The sequence below is a fragment of the Calypte anna genome, chromosome 1 (genome assembly GCF_003957555.1).
Source record: "Calypte anna isolate BGI_N300 chromosome 1, bCalAnn1_v1.p, whole genome shotgun sequence".
In the NCBI taxonomy this organism is placed as follows: domain Eukaryota; kingdom Metazoa; phylum Chordata; class Aves; order Apodiformes; family Trochilidae; genus Calypte; species Calypte anna.
Window position 1 is genome coordinate 60,773,232 of NC_044244.1, and position 23,402 is coordinate 60,796,633.

At 40.2% G+C, this 23,402-nt stretch overlaps 1 protein-coding gene across 2 annotated transcripts in view; it reads right to left on the reverse strand.

The window, feature by feature from the left end:
• Positions 1-23,402, reverse strand: part of FGD4 (FYVE, RhoGEF and PH domain containing 4) — a 103,168-nt gene that overhangs the window by 52,055 nt on the left and 27,711 nt on the right. The window contains exon 1 of one of the 2 annotated variants that reach the window (XM_030461089.1): positions 13,541-13,992. The exons of the other annotated variant lie outside the window; for it this stretch is intronic. The gene's annotated coding sequence lies outside the window, so the exon portion shown is untranslated. Of the gene's footprint in view, positions 1-13,540; positions 13,993-23,402 lie in introns of those variants that run through there. 2 annotated transcript variants of the gene reach the window in all.

Sequence of the window (23,402 nt, forward strand, 5' to 3'; positions counted from 1 at the left end):
TTAGTCTCAGAGGGCTCTCCAGAAGGACACTAGCATTCTGAACTGAAACCTTCCACAGATCTGTTTCATCTAACTCTGTGGAAAACTTAATTCAGAAAATTCACTGTCTTACATTAAGTTAAGGTCGGGTAAGCCTTATAATTTACTTTACCCTAAGTTGAACTTTTCTCAGACTAAAAAATCCATGTGATTACAAATAAAGCAGTATTTTCAATAGCAGTGTTTAAAACTATGTTACGAGAGTATTTGAAATGGAAAAAATCCAAACCTTTTACTGGATGGTGCAACAAAACATTCTGTAAGCCAATTCTGCACATTAAATGAAGCATAAGCATCAGTAAGTGGATTACTGCAACATCTTATGTGAAAAGCTCAATGTAAGTCAGAAGTGAACAACTAATTCCTAAAACGATGAGAGATAAAAATCTTGGAGCCCATGCTGACTTATAGAAGTGTCCTATAGAAAACTTGAAGCTACAAACACAGTTCAATGAATCTGGCAAGTTAGCCAGGAACAGAAACCGCTTACAAACATCACAGAACTAATTTGCTTTTGAGAAACTCTCGAGCTGGTGAAAGCAGCAGGAAAAGGAGCCAAAAGGAGCAGAGTTTTCAGTGTGGCAGATGTATCAGGCAAGCCGTTCAAGAGACTGCAAGCTTTTTTACTGAGAATAGGAAGAAAGAGCCACCAGAGCATTCCAGCTGTATTGCATCACAAGGCAGCTGGATGTTCACGGGTTTGTTTTCTAAAAACTGTGAAGTTTAACCCTTGGTGTCTCTGGACACAAATACACTCCAGCTCTTGAAGAGGTGAAGGTTTAACAGAAACATCCCCTTCAGTCTTACCTGGTTCAGAAGACATGGTTTATAAATATAATCCAGTACCACTGCACGAGGAATTGGTTTTGCCAGGGTAATAACCCTATGCCAGGCTCACATAGACCCTATTTACAAGACCTATAAGTTGCCAGAAAGGACTTCTCGCCAGATGTCTGCTATATGCTGACAGCTTACATGCTGGGTCTTTCAATTACACTATGCTCCTCCTCTGAGAAGGCAAGCCTGTTTTGAGAGGAAAAACGTAAGCATGCAGACCAGACGGCTTAGAGAAGAGAGTGAAGTCTATTCACTATTAAAGAGGAAAAACAAAGGAATCAGCTTATGCAACCTACAAAGTGCTGGAGCAAGGAGGAGGAGGAGGAGAAGGAGGGACTACTGTAAGATGTTTTGTCTAATGCTACTCGAGCTACTACTGAAGTTTTATCACTATTTATTGCACTGCTCTTTGAAATTAAAGCAGTATTAAGGTGAAAGGGCATTTCTCTGGATGGTACTTTGTTCTCTCTTTATACTTTATGATGCTCATTTCTAATAATCTTTTTCACTGAATAATCTGTATTTAAGTTCATGCCAGAAAGAAGTAAATACGACATGCAGCACGCAGGAACAGTGACCAAAAAAATGTTACATTAAAGAACTGTAATGAAAATGTCAGCCTTTTTGGCACATAGTGAAATTAACTAGAACAATTTTAAAACAATTTTCAAATGGCATAAACTAGATATTTTGCTTCAGGGTAGAATACAAAGATATTCGAGTAAACCCCGAACTGTGAAAAAATCAGATTTTTAAAAAGCAAACCAATTAACGGAAAAGGGAAGTTACTGCAAGTAACTTTCCCCTATTGTTCACAGCTCTCACACCATGTGATCCCCAGCTGGCACACTTTCATCCCAGCAGGAGAAAGAAACGGATTTAAATCCAGCAGCCCTGTCAGTTTGGATAATGCGAATCAGAGCATAGCAGCCAGCTTGTCATTTGCTGCAGCTGGGGTCATCTACAACCACGATGCTGATCCAAACCACAGCTCCCTACAGCCCCTTCCACATCCGGCCACTCGTAGTCCTCACATTCAAGGCTACGAAGAAGCACGGTGCTCAAGAGCTGCTCTGAAGGACAAGTACCAAGGGTTACTTGCAAAACAACCCACTGTTATGAATATCTGTTTTTCACTGAGGAGACAGTCCTCTGGAACAGGGCAGCCAAGTACTTCCTTTCTATTACAGATGATGAACAGAGGGGTTATTGCCAAAACCAGTAAAAACAACTGTTTTCCCCCAGTTATTTCAAAGCTTGGTGCATTTTTCTTCTCGAGATCACCAGATACAAGTTCCATGCATACGGATTTGAAATGTCAGTGGAACCCATTTTTAGCACTTTGACCAAGATTTGCATGAGTTGTTTTTGTTTTGAGCATTTATATTTAAACTGCTGGGCTAGGAAGTTTCATTTCCTCATCCTTGATCCTTCCAGCAAGTAATCCCAGGCTCCTTCTTAAAGACACATACAAATTTTATTCACCCAGCTCATCAATTCACCATTACAACAGAAAATAACAATAGCTGAATTTCATAACCAGGCTAAGAGAACTCCCATATGTTACGTTTCTCTTTTGAAGTCTTACTCCAAGGATTCTTGAGTTTCCACCTGGAAATACATCTACAACAGAACACCTGCTCTCTCCAGAAAAGCCTTTGCAGAGATACATTTTCTGCTCCATTTCCCATATCTGAAACAAACCCGTTTCCTCACCAGTCTGGTTTGTCCAGCTTTGTAAGGCTTTGTCAGCCTTTCTTCAGCCTGGGGTACTCTTCCCAACGCAGGAAAACAACTGATAATGCCTCTAAGACAGATTTTAAATTCAGATATGCTCAGCAATGAAGTTTTCAATTTTCACACAAGCAACACAGTAAGAAAACTGTAAGGAAAATAGCTACAAAACAATACAAGAAGCAATTATTTTTAGATAAGCAGCTACATAAATGCTAGTTACTGACCACTGTGAGCAAAGAGAAGAGAAGGGGTCACAGAAGGAAAAGCAGGGACTGGATGGGAAATCAAGGCTCTCTTTCCGGGAAACATATATAACAACTGTTACAAACTTTGTGAAGTGACGCATGTGGGAGGGATGACATTTGAGCCACCAGACTCTGTGCTCCATCAGTCCCTGACACAGGGGATGAGGCAGAGAGCAGGCAAGAAGTCAGAGCTCCAACCAGCCTGGACCAGGCTGGCAAACCCCTGGCTCACAACAGTCCACAGAGAGAAACCACAGCTCTGCTATTGCTCAAGGGAAGAGAAGGAATTTTACATGGTTATGGAAACTGTGGATGTTACTCCATTTCCAGAAGAAGCAGTGTTAAAACAGGTATAAAAAAGTCTCCAAAACCCAACTTCAAAGCACATGCTTAACTCCTCCCTCTTTAAAAAGGGTAAAAGATTGTTTTATCTCTATTTGATTAATTGGCAGATAAGGGCATTTAGGAGATATTAAAACTGGTATAATGGGCACATCTTCTCAACCTATTCCTCTGATGTCACATGAGTTTTGTAACTTTGCTTACCCTAAGACATCTGCAAAGTACAAACTGCACAATGTAGTTGTATTATTAAGTATTTGTTGAAAACTCATCAACAAAATGTGTATCTATGTCTTACCTCTCACCAGACCATGCCTGTGAGCTTAAAAAAAAAAAAAAAAAAAAAAAAAAGTTAATTAAAAAATAAAGCTAGTCTTAAGCTTCTCTAAAAAGCAGATTAAGAGGCATGGAGAACAAGTAAATAAATTGTTCTTCATATTGTGTAATTAAAATTGTACCAACAAAACAAGTAGTTGGTGAGAATGAGTAAGATAACTAGACAAACTAAATGCAGCATGTTTTTGATCCAGAAACTTGCGCAGCAGATTAGTTCTATGAAACCAAGTTACTTCAAAACTACTGTCTCATATATGATTTCATCACTCCAAGAATTAAAGTTTTTTTACAAGCACCGTGAAAATATACATGGCACTTACTTTGTTTTCCACCTCCAAACACTTTTCAAACTAAACATCACAAGCTTTCTCTCAGGCCCTTATTTTGTATATAAGGGGACTCAAATAATTTACATGACTGATTTGAATATTCTTAATGTGATGAAGCTGGCACTGAAAAAGAAGTCACGTGTGTACTGTTAGGAAGCCTGGAAAGCTGGACTCAGTATTACAGAGCTACATGAGCAGCCACACTGATACACACCCCCAAAAACAAATCAGCTCATGTGACAGTGAATCACAGCCCAGCATGCAGCCTGGCTGTCTTCAGCTGGCTCCTCCTTACTACAGACTTTGGGCACCAAGTGTTTGAAGAGATTTGCTGAGGATACTGCATCAGGACATGACACAAAGCTTCTGCACACCAGTGACGGAGAGAGACTTGTGCCATCAAAAGGATCAGTAACCCTCATGTGGACCTAGCACAGAATGCACCATGAGCACTTCTGAACTGCCATGTATCAGTGCTTTGCACTGAAAGCACTCCCCAACTCTTTTTCCCTTTAGGAGATCTTTAGACATCTCAGTGAGTCCAAGGGAGATGTAAAAGCACAATTTAATTGGCACCTTCCACAGGGATACCAATACCATAAGGTAAATGTGGTTGACTCACCCTGTTATTTACCTTTCCCCTGTATGCTTGAGTATGTCAAAAGCACAGCAGTTTAGTCCAGAGCAAAAATCCAAGTATGCAAAATAGTTTCTGAGGTGCTGTTAAAAACCTCTCTCAAAATCCCAGAAGTAGTCTGAACAGAGGTCCAACCTGGCTCACAGCTATTCTTAGACAATAGGATTAGCTAACAAGATAGCCCACATCCTTGTCCCAAAGCAACTTCAAGATCTGTCAGACCTTTAATGTGCTGCCCTTTTCATTTTTCTTGGTATATTTTAAAATCAGTAACAAGTGATTTTATACAGAAGGCTGGATGGTTATAAATCATTCCTGGAAATAAAAGAAAAAGAAATCCAAAGCACACAACTTGCTAACTCAGAGGACACTTTTAAAACTGCAGATACTCAGAAATGTGTATTGTCTAGGTCAAAATCTGGGAGACAGCTGCACTGCCCCAGGCATGCTAAACAAAAGTGACCATGTGCCCTTCCTGCCTGCACCTTCTTACTGTACTGAAGCAATGAGTATCCTCTACTTTCTTTTTGAGCCCTACGAAAGAGCTCAAGTGAAGCCCACTACCACTGCTGCTTTCTGGTTTCTTCTGATTGTAGTGGCTGACACTGCAGGGTCTTCCTGACTCTGATCACCATGGGTAGGTAGTAAAACTGCAGAGTCAAAAATAATGCAAAGTAAGTGGCTTAAGAAGAAGTCAAGCAGCCAAGTACCAAGAGCAACAAACATGGGAAACCACCACATGGATGTTTAGGCATTTACCCTCTCTTCAAAGGAGAAGGAGATGAAGCACAAAAGGATGTCGTTAATGTTAGAGTAGCATTTCAGTTTAGTTTTTCTACTGTCAAGATTAAGAGAACCCACTCCCATCATTTCCCCTTGCAGCTATATCACATTCACCTCTTACAAAAATGTCCAGTCCACGATGAGCCAATGCAACCTTGCAGGCAAAACAAACTGTTTCATTCCAGGTGAGCAAGCTGCATCAGTGTTTTGTACAACGTGACAAGCTCCAAGAGTTATGTCATGATCATATTGCAGCAGAGCTCAGGGCAGAGGGAAGGAACATGGTGGCCTTTCCCAGTGCCAGGCTGTCAAGTTACCTCCCTTCCCACACCTCAGCTAGAGACAGCAATGGGGGGCCACCTGAGAACTGCAGAGATTAATGATCATAAAATCATAGAACCACAGACTGTGTTGGGTTGGAAGGGGTATTTAGAGGTCATCTGGTCCAACCCTCATGCAGTGAGCAGGGACACCTTTAACTGGGTCAGGTTGCTCAGAGCCTTGTCAAGCCTGACCTTGAATGTCTCCAGGAATGAGGGTTCCACTACCCCTCTGAGCAAGCTGTTGCAGTGTTTCACCATCCTCACAGTAAAGAATTTCTTCATAATATATAGCCTAAATCTGTCCTGCTCTAGTTTAAGCTCACCACTCCTTGTCCTGTCACTACACACCCTTGTAAGCAGTCCCTTTCCAGCTCTCCTGTAGGCCCCTTCATCTACTGAAGGCCACTATAAGATCTCCCCAGAGTCACCATCTTCCAGGCTGAGGCGTGCTCGGGTGCTCTGGCCCTTGGATCATCTTTGTGGCTCTCTTTTGGACTTGCTTCAAAAGGTCCTTGTCCTCCTGTGTTGAGGATACAGAACTCCAGGTGGGGTCTCAGCAGAGCAGAGCAGAGGGGCAGAATCACCCCTCGAGCTGCTGACTACGCTTCTTTTGATGCAGCCCAGGATGCAATTGGCCCTCTGGGCTGTGAATGCACATTGCTGGCTCATCTCCAGCTTTTCATCCACCACTACCCCAAGTCTCTTTCTGCAAGGCTGCTCTCCATCACATCATCCCCCAGCCTGCATTGATGATGAGGATTGCATTTACCCAGTTTGCAGGACCTTGGATGACGCACAGTAGCCATGAAGTGCTGACAGGGACCCATGAACGGGTAGATGAAGGATGAAATTCATGCATGGTTGCCCAATATCTTCAAGAGAAACAAGAAGAGAGAGTTTGTGTGCAGCCCAAGAGCTTTCTTATGCCAAGGCAGTGGCTTGGTGCCAGCAAAGGAACATCCTGTCTTCCTCTCCTTGCACTGGGTCTTGTCTGAGACCACAGCAAACCCATTCAGTTCAGTAATCTGCCATAATCTGCCAAAACATATGATTTTCTTCTTTTGGATGGTTCTGTTAACTTAGCAGACTGATGTGGCCCACGGGGTCTGATAAGCATCAGAGTGAACAGGAGAAAGTGGGAAAGAAGGGCAAACTCTTTCCAGAAAGTAGAGATAGTCATCTGCTCTCTTGTTAAGATGCATCTTTTCAAGGTTTGCCATAGAGGCACGTGAAGAGGAAAGAAACAGCTGCATGACAACTGAAGATTTTCAGGAATATAATGTATAAAAAGATGGTAGAAAATTGTAGATTAAGCAAATGACCAAGAAAAAACAAGTGAGCATGCAGAAAAGAAGGGAGAAGGAAAAGACAGAAGAGGGCTAGGCAGAGAGTATGAGGAAGGGGTATCCAGGATTGCTGCAAAAAGGAAAAGTAACAATAGTATCTAAAAAAATATGGGTGTCTAGCCCTCCAGCAAGATGATAAGCACTATGGGAAACTCTGGATCTGCTGCCTAAACAAGTTTGTTGAAAGGACACTTTCACAGACAGTTCTGAAATCACTCTTCCATCACACCCTCCCCTAGCTCTCCTAGTTGACATGCAAGGAGATTTAAGACTAGAAATCTCAAGGCAAGTGTTGTGATGTGTGAACAAAACTACCATGCCATGATTAGAAAGTAAAAAGCAGCATTTTTCTATCTTTTTTTAGCTTTCTTCCAGTTCAGATGTGTTGTGTGCCCCAAAGGGAAAGACTGTGGCTGCCAAAAACTCAAAAACATGCAATAAAAGTTCTTAGGGGAAAAGCCTGCTTTTTTGCCCTATGCTTGCAAAGCATTTGTCCGTGTAGCATCTTGGTGTCCACAATTTATTCCAAGCATAAAAATAATATCAAAAAATAATTCTGTGGTGGTTCTTCAAAACCAAAAAAATATATTAAAGATCATTGACTGCTAATTCAGCAACATCTGCTTCATTTGCAATTACAAAAAGAGTGCTTCCACGGTGGGGCAACCATATGCTTTACAATAACCAGATAAACCCATTCTTCTGTTGCTTAAAGCATTTCCCATTAAAAAAAAAAATAATCTGGGGGGATATGGGGGGAATCTGTGACTTATTTTTCAATTAATCTTTTCTAGAAAAGAAAGATCAGCAATTTGTGGTTTCAGATATGGGAAGTGGACAAAGCTTTGCCTTTATCAGCTAGGTTTGATTTGTCAGTTCTCCTGTTTTAAAAGAAATGGCTTAACAGTTCAATATTTCTTGTACCTCACACACACACATATATATACATACATATATATATATAAGAAAAGTGAAAGTTTCATGTTATGATTTAAGGAAATGACTATGACTATTTTTAGTGTTATCCACTCTATTTCAATATCATCTGGAATACTGTGTTCAGTTCTGGGCCCCTCTGTTAAAAGATGGACAGGGAACAGCTTAAAAGAGTCCAGTGCAGAGTGATCAAGATGCTGAAGGGAGTGAAACATCTCCCTTATGAGGAAAGGCTGAGGGAGCTGGGGCTCTTCCGCTTGGAGGAGAGGAAAATGAAGGGTGATCTCATCAATGTTTATAAATACATAAGGGGTGAGTGCCAGGAGGATGGAGTCAAGCTTTTCTCAGGGGTGACTTAAAATAGGACAAGGGGCAATGGTTATAAACTGGAGTATAGGCAGTTCTGTGTAAATATAAGGAAGAGTTTTTTCCCTGTGAGGGTGACAGAGCACTGGCACAGGCTGCCCAGGGAGGGTGTGGAGTCTCTGGAGACATTCACAGCCCACCTGGATGTGTTCCTGTGTGACCTCCTGTGGATGACTCTGCTTTGGCAGGGAGGGGTGGACTGGAGGATCTTTTGAGGTCCCTTCCCACCCCTAACTTTCTATGATTCTATGAATAACACACAGTTAATAAATAATACAGAGCTAAGACCCTCTGGCTGTGAACTTCTGCCTTTTCTCATACTGTCTTCATTGCTTTCTCCTTCCCATGACTTCCCCATTGAGACATTTTCAGGCCTCCTGCCTCTCCCACAAGCTGATGCCTCTTCCCCAGTGACAGTGTCACCTCTGATGGTGAGGTTCCCCCTTGTCACTGCACTCTCCTGCCAGCCAGGACATATAGCAAGAGCAGCAGAACCAGGTAGTGCTAGGTCAGAAGAGCAGCTCTGGTGCCCCACCAGCTGAGGACAATGTTGTAGCTGTTAATAAAGAAGCCCACAGTATCATTGAAGCACAGAATGGTTTGGGATGGAAGGGACCTTAAAGATCACCTACTTCCAGCCCCCTTACATGGACAGGGACACCTTCCCTACACCAGGCTGCTCAAAGCTTCATCCAACCTGGCCATGAACACTTCCAGATATTTGTTATGGCAGAAAGCAAACCCTAGGTTGCAGAAAAAGTGGGAAAATTGGGGGAAAATGGTGGACAAGGTGATTTAAGTGCAGTGTTCTGGACTAGATTTTTAAAAGGATGATTTACCCAAAATAATGGAATGCCAGCAGACAGTACTTTGTTTCAATCTTTGTTACCAAATGCAAACCTGATACTCAAGAGCTGCAACCACAACCCCTATTTATTTAGGCGGCTGAATGTGATTATTTCCCCATCCCGCCACCCTTAAAGTGTTACAACAACTGTAAATGAAACAGACAAGATGCAACACTGTTTAATTCCAGAATTATTATAATCATGAAGGCAAAATACTTCTCTGGTGGTGAGAAAACCACAGCATCAAAGTACAGTCCAAAGGACACACAAATCAGAAGGTTTTTACAGATAGTCAAGAGCAAGCATATAAAATCCATAATAAAGAATCCTCTAAAACTCAGAAGTTGGAAAAGCACTTCTACTAGCCATCTGTCAGGACAAGAGTATTTTTCTTCCCTTTAATTCAAAATTTGGCTGCTTTGAGTTCCCCTTCTTCTGAAACACTGGAGAATGGCAGTGGCTACTGAGTCACAGGTAAACACCACGCTGTTGGCCAAGTTAATTTCTCAAGTGCCTGCCTAAATTTTCTGCTAACAGGAATCCCAGGATTCCAGCAATTACTTAAGTTTTTCTTGTTCTGTTTCTGAAGCACACTGTAACATTGCCTCTGGTCATTTATCACAGCTTAATGTTGTGTTTAAAGTTTATTTCTTTTCAATAACTAGGAACCACCTGTGATTCTCATTGGAACACCTAAATGAGACAGAAGTTACACAGCTGCCTGTGATTGAATGAAAAAAAAAAAAAAAAAAACACCACAAAAACCCTTCAGTGATCAAATGGCTCCTTCCAGTCCTGAGCTCCACATTCCCAAATGTACTCAACTACTTGCTTTGCTGAGATTTTAATCAAAAAGTAAACAAACAAAAAAACCCTTTGAAATAATTCCACTTTGAGATTCTGCTCCTGGCATGCTGTCTTTTATCCCCACCCCATCCTTCTCACAGCTGTGAAAAAGGATTACCTGGGAGGAATGTTTTCTGAAATCATTTGAAGAACACCTCTGATTCTTCAGGATCCTCAACTAGACACCTCAACAAGAAAGCAAAGAAACACCTCTGTACTAAATGTAGCCCCCTCTGGAAAAGACAAAAAAAAATCTGCCCTAATTCATAGATATATCATTAATCTGCACATCATCAGTAGCTCACATTTAGTTACTCATAGTCTCACTGCACCAATTTAGCATGGTGATCAAATTTAGAAGAAAATTCAACAAATTTGATGTTTTCTAAAATCTAGTACAGCGATTTCTAGGATTCTGGGGGAAAAAAAAAATTAAAAAGTGCTAATGCATGCATTTTGTCCCCAGTCATATGAAGCAGAAAAGACACAAGCAATTTAACATTACTGAAGCCCAGCAAAGAGCCCAGCAGCAGCAGTGCCTGTGTCAGCAGGTTTATCCTCCTACATCCAGTGTCTGGAGGACTCCATAATTTCATGGGAGCTGCAAAGAGAAGAGTTTGTAAACAGGCAGCAGGACTTTCCAAAACACTTGGTCCTTCAGAGGGAGCTGCAGGCTTTAACCTGGAAATAGCCAGGCTTCTATCAGGAGACTGTATAGAGCCTGGGATTTTTGGTTTTGTTTCTTTTGATGGTCAGAATACACAAGTAAAGAGCTGGAAAAAAAAGTGTATTAAAAACTGAGCATGTTTAAAAGCTCTGCCAAGTAGCAGCCTGAACACAATGTATAAATAAATCCAAGTCATGTCAAACAGCATTCCACAGTCATGTGTCAAATGAGAAGCAGAAAGACTTGTCTGTTTCCTTCAAACAATTGTGATCGTTTATATGCAAGCCAGCTTCCTATATATTGACTCAGGATTTTACTATTTAGTGACAAGTCTCCTGATAGCTTAGTATGTACAGACAGTATAAACAAGATTATGATGAGCCCACTGGATTTCTAGACACTATTTAGTTAAGATTTCATCCAAAGGGTCTTTTTTGGGGTCTTTTTTTGTTTGGGTTTGTTGTTTGGGTTTTTTTGTGTGTGTTTTTTGTGTGTGTGATATCACGTACCAACATGGAGCTTAATCTCTTAAAAAAAACCCCAAACTACTACTCAGTATCACCCATCACCTCTGCTGTCCCCCAAAAACTGTTTTTTTAGGATCAATCTCCTTCAAGAGATCATGTAGCAGATTACACTGACCCTCATTTGTTCGCATTAAGCATAAACATCAGAGCTGCTTGTAATAATCTACCAAAGATTAAAAAAAAAAAATCTTATAAAAAAACCCACATCAATTTCAAGCAGACATTTAACAGCTCCTCTATTACATGGAGATGGGATGTCTAGTATGAAAGGCCAGATGCTCAAATGGATTAAACAGTGTTTAGCCTTTAAATCCTGCATCTGCAAATCAACACTGACCTAGTGACCTAAAGTAAAATTTAATACGGAAAAAAACAAGTATTCAAGAGCCACATATAGATCATACAAAAATAAAATTAAAAAAAAATTAAACCCACAAACGTTTGCTCAAGACTGTATGGATATTTATGCAGTGCCCATCAGAGAATATAATAAGAGCTGGAAAATGCCAAATGTAAAGTCCCCTATTTATCCTTGAAACAGGCTTAGCAATAGCAATGGAAAAGCCAGCTTCTCAGCACACAACCAGCTAGCAATCTGCAGAAATCACCTCTGGAAGGAATATACAAGCCATTACCTTTATTTCCATGTGATCACTTGTCTCTGTAAGGACTTGCCAATAAGACAGTAATTCACAGCCACAGTGAATCTGTAGGCAACAGCTACCTTGCTAAAAACAGACCGAGGAACAGAAATACATCCCACACCAGCTACAAAATAACCTTGATGTGGTTGCCCTTCCCTCCAGCCAGGTTCATAGTAACATCTGAAGGGTGAAAGTCCGATCTCTTTTAAAGCACAAAATCCAATCTGCCTCCTCCAATCTTTTTAACAATGCAATTACAAACCAGCAACTTCCACACGTGAAGAAGTAAGTCCACTGCAGCCCATTCAAAGCAAGCTTCGCATAAATCACCCACCTCTGTGGCAATGCAATACTTACATTCTGGAGTAGGAAGGGGTTAAAAAAAAAAAAAAAAAAAAAAAAAAAAAGTCTTTAATTACAAGATGATAGAACTTCCATTAAAAGCGCTCGCCCAGTTCCCCAGTTCTACCAACATGTGAGTGTGACATGACAGATGAAAGGACTTCAGGCATACATAACAGGCTCCCACAAGCACAAGAAACACATACCACAAACAGTTAAAGCACTCAAAGAAATAAAACCCCCTCAACCTCCTACACACACTTTTGTAAGGCAGCAAGACTTCATCTCCTAGGTTAAAAATTTATCCGAGTCAAATATGTTGCAATCGTGACTCATTAACGCCACTGGTAACTTTCCTCTCAGACTCAAAGGCACTGACATTTTAAATACATAAAAGCAGAGGACTGGTTGGTGGAATTATGACTGACACAGTTTTAATTAGAAGGCTCTAGTAGTGTCCTTCTCTAGACACTACCAGTGTCCAAATAAAAATGGCAGTCTTGGCAAGAGGGATGCAGTGTAAGAGCAGTATTTGAAAAGGGAAAGCTAAACATAACTAAACATAATTGCTAAAACAATATTTTGTCTATTCAAGGTACGAATTCATTTTAATGCCCTTCATTTAAGTTGGTAATTTGAACTACACACAAGCACTCACCATTCATTTGTAATGAAAAATTAGTACTCCTAACACCTACAGCACAACAAAAAAATGTCTTTTATAGGACATGGAAGCCTTGCAAGCATATATTTGTCATTTTACTTTTCTCTTTTTATGAAATCTGGCCACCAACACAGTCACAATATTTGCAGAGTATCCTGAAAACTTGTGTCAAGTCTCTGCAGAATTAAGCTCTATAAGAGAAAGAGTCAAAAATGTTTGGTCAGTTGGTGAGTTGGGAAGAGGGACAGAGGATGGGAATGAAGAGTGGAAAAGCTGCTCCTGCATTCTGCCTCCCTTATACTGCTTCCTTTGAGTAAACTGCATAAACCACCCTAAACATCCATTGTATTGCCAGCTCTGTTTTAACATTTCCCCCTTGTCCCACCCTTCATGCCAGTACGAAACCCAAACATGCATCACATCCAAAGAAATCACTCGGACAAAATGCAATCAGCGTGAAAAGGCATGTAAATCAAATAGATTTGGCAGCCAACAGCATTTCATAAAGACAAGAGATATGAATTGGTCCATTTGTGTCAGTTCGGTCAGTTATTGTTCTGACTTACTACTTTAATGACCCCAAATTAAACTGCTTGAACTGAAACAGACAAAGATCTTTAAAATACAATTTCCCCCACACACCCTCTTAACAATAAGCGTTATTTCCATGGTGCTACTATCCTTAAATCAAAAAGCCCCTGCACCGATTAAAAATTACCTATGTACACATTGAATGTAGTACTGACCTTGCAAAAAGCCGTCTCCTCTTGGCTAGAAATCATTAATAGTTTTGGTAAAAATCCTTTTATGTGCTCCTCCAGCTAGCTAATTCCAGCCTGCCATTAACGCACTCCATTGCAGATAATTGCCGGCAGCACACGCTCCCCTGCTTTTGCTGGTTCCAAACCCAGCAAGGATAATCACATTCCAGCGGGGAGCAAACAGATGGCAGCCTCCATGGTAACCAGTCCTCCCCAGCTAGTGGTAGCACTGGGAAGACTCCCGGGGACTGGGCAACAAGCGCTCTTTGTGCTTCAGCCTTGCAGAGCCGTAATGAAGGGAGAGCCAGCTCCTAGAGCTCACTGGGCATGCCTAGCAGGTGCCTTGCCTTCCCAAGCAGGCAGAGCACCTTAACAAAAGCTTGCAGCCAGGTTTAACCTTGATGCTGCCTTGTCCCATGTCACGCAGGGGGGGAAGGAGGGGTAAAACACACGCTGAGACGGGGGTGAAGCTAGCAAAAGAGTTTTCGTTTGCTGTTAAAACAGAGGGTTCAGAGAAATCAGCTGAGGAGTGATTTTTGCCCTGACCAAATGATTTGCTGAAGGCAGGTTTACTTCCCCTGAACAGGTTTCATTTTAGCCACGATGGGAACGCATGCTGCTTGATCTTTTATCTCCTGGACTTTGAAATCACTCCTGTCAAGAACAGGGTAATCACCCAAGCTGGGTTTTCTGCAACAAGAAGTACACAGACCTTTGCTTTTGGTTTTTGGGCTTCTGTCAGCTTTATCTGCTCCTGCATCTGTCAAGACCAATGCTGATTCAGCAGCAGGCAAAAACCACTGGGTCTCTCTGCTGCACGACCTGGCTGCTAGGGAAGGAGAAGGGGGGGAGCAGAGGAAGGAGAAGAGAGGGCGTGTCTGGAAATGCCCTTATTTTTTTTTTTTATAAAAGCTGTGCCTGAAACCACTGCTCCCACCAGGCAAGATCCTGTGCAGCTACACAACTACACCGATGGTGTGCACCAGCTTGGCAAAATTCCCACTGATATTATCTGGAAGGGAGAAGGGAAGTAGCTTTTCAAGATAGACAGATAATGATCTTGCCTGCAAAATAAAAAGACCTTTGAAAGAACATATTAAATCCTAATAAGTTGCACAGGACCACGTTTCAAAATACTTAAAAGTCTGAACCTCTGGGTGTGAAAAAGCACACTACACCATAGTCCATAGCTTGACTGTTGATGCACTAAGACTTTCTCTCCCTCTCAAAACCATGAAACATTTATGCTTAAAAGCACGTTCAAAAAAAAAAAATGGGGAAATTTAAAGCTGAGCCAAATTTGCACTTCAAGTTTCTACACGCTAACTTAGGTCTCCTGATACTCTTTTGTGGAAGGGAAAGTAGTTTCCTTTCTCTCTTAAAGGCACACTTGACATTGTAGCTGGTCCTGAAGGGAAGCATTGGCTTCTGCAAAAGACTGAAAAAACCCTGTGCTGGAGCCCACTATAACAAAAATGCCCATCTTTTCCTGTGGGTGACTCCAGGCACAAAGCTCCATAATTTTCTTTGCCCCTCACAAATTTACAGTTCCCGCTATCCTCACTGCATGAAGAAGTGAAGTTTTATCTCCTAGCAAGCATAGTGAAGTTTTTCTCACACCACTATTAACCTGCTAGGGCATTAAGAATGGAAGCCCCTACAATAGCTGCTGACAGTAAAGTCCCCACCATGGCAGCAAAAGAGGACCTGGACTTCAGAGAGGGATCATACAGCTTCCAAGGGTGCTGCATGCACCAGTGACAAGTGTGGGCCCAAACCCAGGTCTGCCACCTTTCCTTCCAGGACTAGTTAATAGACACATAATGATAATTTCAACCCATTTTTGTGCTCTAAATAAGCAATCGTCACATCACCAAAATTTTCTTAAGCAATCATGGGCACCAAAGCTAATCATCCATCAGCAACAAGGGCTAAATAACATAAGGAAGGAAGCCAATTTCCTATTTCACTTGCCAGTTGCTAATAATAAAAAATTTTCCATGTTTCAGCATTATGAAACACACCAATAGCATTTCTTGGTTTATCTCTTAAAAATAAAGACCATGGTTCAGAAATTCGTTTTAATAAACTAATATATTTGATGTATTTATGCATTTCTGGGGAAAAAAACTTAGCAATTACAATTTCTGGCAAACGAACTGACTTCTAAATTGCAGGGATTCAAGTTCAGTTTCAGTCTTTTCTCTTCATGAAAGAGACCTCCTACAAAGTAATTTTTGAGATTTATGTTAATTCTAACTTTGCATTAAAATAATGAAGCTGTTTACTGATATGTTATAAGCTATTTTGGGACTGGAAAGCCTGTTCCAGACACTGATAAAAACCCTTAGATCTTCTGTTATTGAACAAGTACTGGCTGTACTCACTGTAGGGGGCTTGCTAGCAGAATGAAGGGCACCAGCAGTCAAAATCTGTTTCAGCTTCTTACTTGGAGTTTATTTAATTCTTAAGTCTCATTTTATGAAGATACAAAGCAAAGATTTGAATGAACCACATGGAACAACCTTTACACAAAGAAAGGGGCAATGGGCACTACAAATTTTGGCAGAAGCAATAGGCAAGTTATTGGAGCAACACTAAAATGCATCCTCTGAACCTCTGACAAATGCTTTTTTCAAACTACTTGAAAGGCAGAGATGAAAAAAGCACAATCAAAATGCTTTTGCAGAGGGTGGATAAGGGAAAGAAAACTTAGCCATTTCCCCTTACTCTTTGGCTCAATCTGAGCCAGATAGGAGTTTAGGAACAAATTGCTTTCAGCTGGAAGATATTAATGAAAAATAAACAACATATTGACATCCTGTCTTCTGAAATGATTCCACTGAAGGGATTCTCTTTTATAATTATGACACCGTGTGCTTCAAGTTTTGGGGGTCCCAGATGCTATCTAATAAACAAAGACTTCAGGATTTCACTCAAGTCATTGCAGACTCAAATTAGGCTTTAGAAATGCATGTTTTTCAAATTGAATATGGATGGGGGCTTTTTCGTAATGACTACTGAAAATCTATTCACCCAAATCAAGTTACAGGAGTTAGAATAAGGCATATGGACAAAAGTTAGGCTCCATTCTCTGTACAAGATCGAAAAACTTTGTTAATAAAGCAAATCACAGCATCCAAGTGATGCCAAGGCTCAGATAGGCTTGGTTTTGAAATTTTTCCTATTTCTCATACCTGTTTTTAGAGTTTTACTAAAACAACCTTATAATCCCTGACACTTGTACCACCTGTAGGTTACTGCCAGAGGTAAAGCAATATAACAGACCATTGATTTGCTCTATTATAGTGTCACCTGTGTTTCTAAAAAGAAAGCAACTTCAATATAGTATGTATATATTTCTTTTAACTTGATAGCATCTGGTATTGAGGAAGCCCACTTCAATGGAAATAGGATGTCTACACTTTTAAGAGTATAAAAAAATAATTCTTCAAACAATTTTAAGGGCTGAAATTTGTATATTTTTCTGTGAATTGTCCAGAATCCCACAATCTAAAATTTTCCACGATAAGCACAGGAGGGCTAAGGGTTCCATCCTGGTCCTTTACAATCCCTCTGGATGACAGAGACTCTCTTTTAGTCTTACTTCATCAAGTAGTTGTTTTCCTAAATTTAAAAAAACCAAACCAACATACAACTTGGCAGGAGAAAAGCCATTAATTAAGCCCTGCAGACAGCAAAGACTTCCTCAGCAGCATCGCTACATGTATAAAGCAAAAGGAAAACTTAAGCCTGGTGAGCTATAGCTCTTACTTGCCACATTTTCTCTCACCCTGTGGTTTTGCATGAGCACATGCTTCTTCAGCATCACAAGAAACAAAATTAAGGAGTGTTTCTTATTTCACAGGGTGCCCACAATAGCCTGGGAGCATTGCTGGGTGCAGGAGAAGAGTCAGCAACTGCTTTGCTCTTGTTCTTCTGGCTACCATTTGATTATGTCTTAAGTGATAAATTTTTCCCTTCTGAGCTGCTTACAAATAGGTGATCTGGAGAAGGGAGACGACCTATCTCCTTCTCACCAGTTCAATGACATGGACTGTCTCCATCCACTGCAGCAATCACTCTTCCAATATTACAACAGCTGTTTTTGTGGGATTTCACCATTGGCAACTACGATGAAAGGACAGCGAAGAACCACAGAGTGAGCTCACACTACGCCATCTCACTGTGCTACTTGGTGTACAAGTCTGGAGGTTATCCTTCCCTCACAGGTAGTCCCCTAGAATAATATTCAAGTTATAAAATTAAATACCTTACCGAAGTAAAAAAACTCAGGACTTCTACTATTACATCTCCAAAGATAATTATTTTCATATCAGGATCATCACCAGCTGAATACACTGAAACACTTATTCCATAAACTGCAATTGCTTCAGTTTCCAAATACTTTATGGCACCTCTTCCACAGAACTGTATCAGTAGTACCTCCAAGTTAGTAATACATGTAGAAAAGGGCATTGATTTTTTTCCTTAAAGCAAATGTCAAAGTATATCTAGAGTTAGTCAGACACTTCAATATAATTTTAAAAGTATTCTGAAAAGTAAATTACACAAAATGTAATTCTAAAAAAATCCATCAATCCAAAGGTCCTAAAATTCCTTTCTCTAGTTAAGAAAATGCTTGTGAAAACGGCTTTGTAAACACTGAATTATTTTTATGTCAACAGTAAAACGTAGCACATGGAAGAACTGTTAAGCAGAATGTACAAGACCACAGCCTCCATGAAGAGGACAAGGCATGAAACAGCTTATACTGGGGGTTACTACCCATAAGCAAGAAGTCTACAGCTGGTTTTGCAAGATGTGCAAGAACAGAAAGAAAGGGAGAGCCAACATCAAGGGGCTTACATCTAACAGCACAGTAAACTGTGACACTAATGCTTTTCAATCCATCTGCATTAAAAAACAAAAAAAAAAATTAAAAAAAGGCAGCAAGAGGGATGACAAAAGCAGAACTGGATTTACTGGATTTAAGCTGAAAACTCTGTCAAGGTAGGACAATTCAGTTCACTGTCTGGAAGCTTCCAACAATAGGGCACAGCAACCACCAGACATGCCTGATTATTTCTGTACTCGCACAGGGTGTTTCCATGGAAAAGCAGCAGCCTTCTAGGTTTGACATTCAGCATATGACAGCAGAGAATGCCAAAGCTCAGACATGCAAGGCCCAAAGAGAGATCACAGACAGCTCTTTGAATGTGGTTCTGAGCTACACAAGAATAAATCCAGCTCTGGGGCAGAACCTAACCCCAGGGGTTCTGCCTTGTGCTCTTTATTTACCAGCTAAGATCCCAATGAAAGCAGAACAGACATCAGAGGAGCACATGGGTGGGAACTGTGGCCACGGGGCTTTCCTTTCTCTTTAGCCTTTAGTAAAGAGTTTCTGAGAAGTCTGGATGGGAACTACAGGACTGCTCTTCTACCATGGCCTAGATAACTCCCAACAGAACTTGGAAACAAAAGATAGAAATGGTGTCTCTGGAAGTACAATACCCTGTACTTTCCCACCTCTATAAAGTATCTTCAATAAAAACTACAAACTGTAGGAAAGTAAAGAAACATAGAGGAACCAGACTACCATTAAAAAATTCAAGATGTAATGAGTATTCAGTGTGCTGCTCTCTTCCATGCAGACATAGGAAGTCCTCATACTGCATCAATTAAACTTGGGAAGAAAAATTTGTTTTAATTCCAAAAATATAATCTATGCTTAACAGAGGTAATCTGGGGTACAGCAGGAGCAATGGTATTTGAGCGTTACTAAATATTTTACCATAATTCTTGTGTTTTAGTCCATTTAGTAAGTGGCTAACCTATTAGTGGCAAAGAATGCAGAAAGATTCTTAAAATACATTTAGCAGATCCACTCACACAGTACAACATAGATTCAACTCAAATTCCACTCCAAACTCAGCAGCTACCACTCTGATGCCCAAGATCTAGAAACACCAGAGTTAGATACAACACAAACACTTCCCTGAGCAGTCTGTAATGGTTTTCTGATCCAGGAACAGATTAATTTTACAAAAGAACTTGTTTTTCCCTAGCCTGAAGCTCCTTCAGCAGATCAACAAATCAGTCAGCATTAAGCCAGCTAAAGAAACCATGTTCTGGTATTTGATCAGGCAGCCGTGGAGCACATCCCAGAGCTGGCAGCTCCACTGCCAAGTGGGAGGAAAAGCAGGAGAGCACAGTTTGCTGGTAGCTGTCAAGGCCATATCACTAAAAGCTAAAAATTCCACCCACCTCCTGTGCCAGCTCACAAAAATGAGTTAGCTTTTTTTTACAGCCCAAATTTACAGTACTACTCAGGCTGGTAGTATGCGTTCCACTGGAGTAACCCAAAATATTTCTGGTTTTATTTCATACATATTTCAATGGCTCCAAGTTCTCTTTGCAGTCTATCTCCTCCCACAGGGATGAGCAACCAGCTTCACATTAGTAAAAAAATGAAAGTTTTGGCAGAGACCATTTAGAAAACTCTGATGAGTACGGGGGGTCTTGGGCACAAGTAAGGCTGGGCCCGTGACAGGTATATAGCATGCAGCACAAAACCACAGATCCTCTCTTTTTCAGATTATTTCCAATATAAGTAATAGGCCCAGTATAGTCTATTACTGCAAAGAATCATGCTTGCAGTAAGAAAATCATGGAGGTTTTTATTATTATTAACATACAACACAACAAACAGGGAGCCGTATCTTTTGCTACAAAGGGGTGTGAGGGATAGTGAGTTTAAAAAAATTCAAAAATTATAATAGCATGTGGGTCACTCTAATACCTTGAAAGACCTAGACTTTTTTTGTTTCTTTTTAATGGCAGAAGTACTTACAACACATACAGATAAGGAAAAAAAAAAATAAAGATCAAAACTTCAAGGTAGTCTCTACTCCTCAAACCATCGACACGTGAGAAATTTGTAATGGCTGACATATATATAATGTGCAAAGTGGAACTAATAAACTGCTCTTGTCAAAAGAATTTTGGAAACATTTTTGGAGTTTTGACTGTCTTTGCTATAGTGCTGGTGAGCTCATTGAGTCAAAACCATGTAATACAAAAGGGGGTGAATATTTAACAGCATTTCTATGTCCCTCAAGTAACACAATATAGTGCAAATGTGTATATATATATACAGTGCAGTGAAATACTCTCCATACAGTCTGCTTGTGCTTCCAGTTTATACAGCTAGAATACAGGCACACTCATTGATAATAAATATTATCTAAGCTTCACTTTCAAGAAAACAGAATATTGAGCACTGCTAGCTAATGATGCGTGTGGGCTGCAGCAGCATGCACCACTTCCCTCCCATCCAGTTTATCATAACCACTCTCAGAGTGCATGTGACAGAAAAGTAGGAAAGAAAGGTTAGGAAAGTGTCATAAACCAAGCTCAAACTTGAATATAAACCCACTGTGTGTGGTGAGGAAGGTCACAAGATTCAACCCCTCACTGCAGGGATCAATGCACTCGTGCTCTGCTTCCCCTGCTGCTCACCCAAGTGATAGGAATTCAGTTCAGTGCAACTCCCCTCTTATGCTGACAGATGACTTCCTCCTCTACGACAGCAAGAAATATACTTTCTTGTTGGTATTAGCAGAAAAATGAGATCTAGACCACAGAATGCATTCCTGCATAGCCAAGTTTGACTACAGGCTGCTGGAGAACTAACTTGACTCCTGCTGTCTTCTGATTCTTTAAGAGAGATCTAGAAATAGATCAGCTGCAGGACAGGATGATAAAACTATGTATACCTTTGTTTTCAAGTATTTCTGAGACTCTCCTATAAGCCATCAATTTACTCTTAAAACAGTAATCTGTTCTTAAAAACAAGCAAAAAACCAAAAAAACAGGTCTACTTACAGCTACCCATGCTTTATATAGGAATGTCATTACTGTGAGCAGGAATCCTTATAATCCATTTTTTTTTGTGAGAGTAACTCTACCCATCTGGGAGGCAATCCTTAAACTGGGTACAGAATGAACACTATCAACTCACTATATTAAAAAGGAACTTCTGAATTTCATAACTTACTGACATAATTCAGGAAATAAGCAACCAGAAATGTTTCAACACATAATAACAGCAGATTGTGAGAGTGGGCAGTTAAAGAAAAAGTTTCAATAACAACTCTGTATCTATGTTCTAAGTCCACCTTATATAAGCTATCTTCCAGCCACCTCTTTCAGACCTTTCAAGAATCCTCACTTCTTAAGGAAAAAATGTGCAGCTCTGACAATGCAGAATGGCTGTCACTTAATGTAGAAGAGTGGTTTGGTAAGAGCTAGAAACACAGGAATGAATTCAGGGAAAGGACTCTTTTAGGTTGCTTACACTTGTAGTATCACTCCTCTTTTCATACTATTAAACTTTAAAGTAATGAATTATTGATTATCTTCCAGCACTAGGAAATTCATAACCATGAGGCTTATCATTTGAACTTGATGTTCTTCCAAATTTGTTTCTCATTTTTCTGGTTTTCATACCTAGATTCAGCAAGAGGCCTGTGAGCCTTCTACTTCTACATGTTTGAGCCATGCATGGAAACATGTAAACAGTGATTACCAAAAATTTCTGATTTTTTTCTGCATTGGCTATTTTACTACTGAAGTGGTGTTAGAGGATTTTTGGACAGAATAAAAGACTTGACATTTTCCAACATGCCATATTAACAAACTCAAGACAAAAGCCCATGGCATCAGGCAGAGATGATGGCAGCAGCTTCCTTTAGAGTTTTCTAGGTAGCCAAATACTCACTTGTCACACTACAAACTCCATGCAGCTTCTTTACAAGTCCATTTAATACCCACAGCTCATTTTAGGTATATTACACTGAGGGAAAAAAAAACAAAACAAAACAAAAAAAGCCTATTTCAACTGATTTCTGAAGACATGAAGTGTCAGCTATATCATACAAACCACTGTGTGTAGCTAACTGCCTCTTTCAGAGAGCTTTCTTCCTTTGCAGCTGCAATGTGTGAACCCCTTTATTAGTATAATTTACAGGCATCAGCTGTAAAAAAGAATTACTTGGAAAAACAGGTAGCATCATCTCTCACTATATTAGAAGTCCCATCTCCTGGCAACAGAAGAAAAATTACAGCAAATCTGAGATGCCACAGGACAGAGTTTTCTAGCCCTCATACTGAGAAAAGTTTCAAATCACAAAGAAGTGATAAAATTAAGCTAGTAATAATCAGAAATGTTTTATAGTGGTTTGGGGGTTTGTTGTTGCTCTTATTTTGAGGAGTTACTGAAGGCTTTGTTGACTTTCATAACAATAAGACACAATCATAATGCAAAGCAGAAAAACAAATGGATAAATGCTTGAAAAAGCAAGATTAATTGCCCCATAGATGCTAGAGGTGCCTGTAAAACTGTGGTTTACAAACAGCTGTGCTAGAAAGATTCCAGGGAGACCAACTGGAGCTCCTTCTCTTCAAACTGTTTTTTTTAAAACAGAAAGTGGAGCATTTGTCAACTGAAATATTGATTCACGAAGGGAGAAAATTTAAATTTCAGAAAATTGTCATGTAATGATCAGTAAGACAGCTCTAGAAATTAATGAATGAAGAAATAACAGGAGATTACACAGTGCAATGTTCATCTGGGAAGCATAATTGATATGCTGAGTCCATCCTGGGAAGATGGCTGTGAGAAGACCATCAAATACGCACACCATACCTACCTCCTCTTAATAGAAGAGAAAGAAAATACAGTGCAGCCATAGAGTTCAGGTAATGAATTTATATATTGTTTTTTAGTGGTTCTTTAATAGAAAGCTTTCTACTGCTACTAGCATAAGTCTCTCACTTTCTCCTA